Below are 5,000 nucleotides of genomic sequence, written 5' to 3'. Positions count from 1 at the left end.
AGAGGAATGGATTGCTAGTTTATATGTCTGAAGCAGATGGGACAAAGCTCCTAGATTCATCAAGTATTTAAACTGGTGAAGTCCTTGGTGACATCATAGTAAAAGATGCAAAAAAAAACTCTTAGAGAATTGAAGTGTGAATAAAAAAATATTATCGGCAAAGGTTTTCTATACAACTTCATCTAAAACAGGTAAGTTTAATTAAATATAAATATTTGAATGAAGATCATAAAACTAATCTGTACAGGGATTATCTTTTTTGGGAATTTCAGGAATTCAGGATAGTTTTCTTAATTTTTAATTTTTGCGGGCATTCAAAACGTTTTTCATACATACAAGTTTAGGTAAACGATTTTGTAAAATATTTGCTTTTTAAGTTTTTTTACTCATTGTTCATACAAAAATTATATAAAGTTTTGCAAAAAAATTAAAACAACTTAGCTTAAAGCAAAGGTAAAAGGAAAATATACTTTAGAATTTTTCAGGATATTTTATTCAAACAATTTCTCGGATTTTAAAACATGACTTATATGATCTATGAGTGTAACGATATACTATTTCAGGGTAGCACTGTATGTTTATTTCTACAGAAGGAATTAAATTGTGCCTTTTTAAATTTGTTTGTTGTATGCATGTAGGTGAATTAATTTTGAGTCATTGTTGGAAAAGTTTAAAATAAAACAAAAAACTTTATAAAAATAGTAAAAATTATTTTTAAAATCAGTAGATGGACAAGCGAAGTATTATTAACAAGATTGTCTATCCTAGTTTCCTTCATAAAGCAGTTTGATCCCCACTAGGTCCCTGGTAGAACTGCACTTAAGTTGTTTCTCTGCGCAGCGGACTTGTTTATTAAGGTTAATATTTTAGATTTATAGAGTTGAGAGAGGGTTATAACCTCAATTAAGTAGTCTCCTCGTCTGTAGTAGACTCCTTGGTATTGGGGAGATGGATTAATATTGCTTTATACTCAATAGATTGTGCTTCTGTCTGGCCCAATCAAAGACGAATTTCCAAGAGCTGATATTAAAATAAAAGAATTGGAATGATTTGTTGCGTTCACAGTTTCAGCTTTGATTTTAGTGGAAAATTTAGCAAAATTTGCTGAGCAACGCCTCAACTCTATTTGAAAATGTTTGCATGGTATTCAATTGACCCACTTGATATTTATCTGAGGAGTTGATTAAATTAGCTCTGTTCTTATCTATGATGAGAACAGTAAAAACCAAAGAGGAAATGATGAAATCCATTCCTATCTTTGAAAACACTTATGTTGCAAAGAGAGTTGGACTCAACTTAGGGGTGTATAGCAAGCCCTACAATAGAATATAGTACTTCTCTAGGTGACCTAAATGGGCTGGAAAAACTCCTATATACTTCAACAAATGATTGGAATAGTAGAAAAGCGTTTCAAAACATGAGACTGGTTTTCGACTTAAGGTGGTATTTGGGACAGCAGAGCCTGATGTGAAGTGTCACAAGTTTTTAAGTATAATTCGGGATAAGCAGCATTTCACAGTGGGCCAGAATGCACTTTTACTGGACAAAATTCATAACTAATTTAATATTAGAGCTATATTCACTAAAATTAGTATGAGTACTAATATGATGTCTGCGCTTTTTATGAAGGTAATATTTTTTTATTTCGTTGCTATGGATACCTTTATTTTGCTTAGCAACAACCTACTTTTGTTATCTGCAGATATTTTATAAGTGCTATATTCACTAAATTTGGCATGAGTACCAATATGAGATCACACTTCTTACAAAAGTGATAATTTTTTAAATTTAGTTGTTATGGATACTTATATTGCTTAGTTACCGGATACTTTCCTTAGTTACAAAGTGGTAAATTGATATTTGAATATCTTATCGGATTTTTGACCCACTTATATTGAATAAAAATTGAGTATTTAGGTAAATAATGTTTTAGGAATAATAAAAGCAAAAAATAGTGCAAGAAAACGTTATCATTTTTAAATTACATCAAAAAATTATAAAACAATAATATCGTTTGAAGATTGTTTAAGTAATTGTAAAACATCTGAAGGAAATGCTTTATGATTTGTTTGGTGTGACGTTGGTTTACGCAATCATGAAATAACAGGATCACTGGAAACTAGGAGTCTATTGATAAGATCAGTATTTGTTGCTTTTCTGGATGTTTTTCGGCTGAAATTTTCGCGATAAGATTTAATGTCTTTATTTCTAGCCTCTTGAGCTTCCTCTGACATAAGCCCGATGGGTAATGTAAGGCTTTTAATTATGTCATGTCCATGTATCAATACTTTGTGAACTGATTGAGCCATGTAATACCATGGATAAAGGGACACATATAGTCTAAAAGTGTCAAAACAATAATCCTTGAACTTTAAGCAGTCTATTTCATATCCTGAAGAGAGTGTTACCAAGATAATGTAAAATCTGAATATAAGGTTTTGGTCAATACCCTGAATTTCAGCTGTTTGTTCATATGCTGCAAAAGCACGCCTTGAGTTATTGCCATCATTACTTGTTCCAGAACCACCACCTATAGGGAAATCAACAACAAGTCCCATTTTGTTCATAAAATCAGTCTGAATCTTTTGTTTAGCTACAGATGCCTTTTCTTTGAGTTCTTTAGATCTTGCTTGCCACTTTCTTGTTTCTTTTTTATATGCAATGTGCAATAACATCTCAAAAAATTGAATCCATGCATGAAGACTGGAAAGACCATATTTGAACTCTCTGTTAGTATAATCTATATTAAGGATATCAAGACTATTCATATTTTTTGGAGAGACACCACACACTGAACAGCATTGGTATGAGTTATTTTTTTCAGATAATATTGTTTGAACCTTCCCATCAATCATTGTAAGTTCAATAATACAATTCACTTCAATAGAAGATCCGCAAACCTCTAATAAAATCATACCCAAGCTTTCTATCTCACTTTTAATGTACTGATCTTCTTCAATCACAGATTCCTTGGATTCCATTTTGTATGCAAATCTTATGGGTCTACAATAGGCTGTGGAGGACGACTTTTGATTTCTCCAAATAGGCACCTTTTCGTTGCTGTTGTTAAATCCAGTCAAATCCAATGGGACAAGACAAGTAATAAATAATGATTCTTCACGCTTTAAATCTCTGTTAATGTCGGGTTCTGATAAAACTTGTTTATAAATGCTTTGGCCAGTAGCACCATCAAAACCAGCCTTACACGTTAGTGTCATTGTTTTTATTGCTTTGTCGTTCAATATCAAGTGCCTTAGCACAGGTTCCTGAACTGCACAGATTCTTTGCAAAGTATGAGTCATTAAATCTTTTAAAGGAACTGAAGCTGAATAGTCCTCCACTGTTATGTTTGCAGGATAACATTTCAATTTTGCATCTCTGACATCATTGTAAGCGGGGTAGATGTTATATTCTTTCTCCAAGGCTCCGCTTCTAATCAATTGATAGAAAGCTTTTGTCAGACTTGCATCAATTATTAAAGCCAGTGCTTCGTCTGCTGAATATTTAGTTGTTTTATCTGTATTTGATATATTTAAAACATTCTTGGCAGCAATAACAACAGATTCATCTCTAAATTTTTTATTAGCAGCAAAAAATAATTCATTGGATGAATGAGATTCAATTAAACAAGATACACGCCGTTTTTTAGTTTTATTAGAACTATTATCAAATGCAACTGGTTTTCGACCACGTCTACTTGCAGTTGGTTCATTGTCTTTTTTTCTGACAATTAAATATTCATTAAGCCAGTTCACAAACTTCTTTTCAAAATTTTTCACAGTATAGTTTGCAGATTTCCACTTTTTTTATACAAGTAAACAAATCGTTGAACAGCATGTCTAAAATCAACGTCTTTAAAATCAGCAAATTTTGGCTGAATAAATTTTAATATATCTTCAGTAATATTTTGTTTTGAAATACTAAGATTGTTTTTTTGGAGAAAATTATGAATGTCTAAATTTAACAAAACCATATCTAAATAATTATTGTAACAAGTATTTTGTATTTAAAAGTAAAATGTTATAATATATATGCCGCCTGGACTACTAATACTTGTTAGTAATTAAGTTACTACAAGTGTTAGTAATTAAAATTAAAAGTAATTAAATTACTGTCAGTGTTAGTAATTAAATTACTAACAATTAACAAATTACTAACAATTAACAAATTACTAATACTAAATTAACAATTAACAAATTACTACCGAAAATATGTTGTTGCTATGTTATGCAAAGTAAGGTATCCATAGTAACCAAAAAAAGTTAACCTCATAAGAATTCTGAATCTCATTTTAATACATACCCCCAATATTGTGTATTTAGCGCAAGTAAAATACTGTTAAAACAACGTTAATGTAAAAATGAGTTGTTGCTATGCAAAATTTAGTACCATAGCAACCAAGTTAAAACATACATAAAATCTGAACGGGGATTTAAGGGGACGAGCAATCAATTAAAACTCGATTGAAGCATCATATAGCTCAAATAAATATAAGACAACACATGGCAAATTGTGGTAATTATTAGTTATTGTGCGGCAAAAAATAAGTTTCTAAAGAAATTTCTTTTTTTAATCTGTGATTTTCAAAGTATAACTGAGATAACATGCTATGACAAATTTATTTCACACATTGGTTTTTCTTATCTCTAAATACTCTAGAATAACATGTACTAATTTTTTGTTTCAAAAACGTAGATGTAATTGAAATATAACACAACGTTGATGTCACCGTTAATTACTTATTTATATTTTTTTTATTTTTTTATTTTATCTCAATATTCAAATGCTTAGAGTCCTGGTAACTAAGGGATTTAATATAAATAAATTATCAATAGATTTCTCCTAATATATGTAGATACTAAAATTAAATAGGTTTTCAAGATTAGACAACTAAAATTTTTCCCATTTTGTCCACCTACTGGCCCACTGTGCATTTTCATGATTTTATGATGTTCTCCAAGTAGTTAAATATTGGTCACGGTTCATCTAAACGTCAAAGT

Source organism: Hydra vulgaris, chromosome 02 (genome assembly GCF_038396675.1).
Source record: "Hydra vulgaris chromosome 02, alternate assembly HydraT2T_AEP".
Classification (NCBI taxonomy): Eukaryota; Metazoa; Cnidaria; class Hydrozoa; order Anthoathecata; family Hydridae; genus Hydra; species Hydra vulgaris.
The sequence above is the reverse complement of the archived record's forward strand: the minus strand, read 5'-3'. Positions refer to the sequence as shown.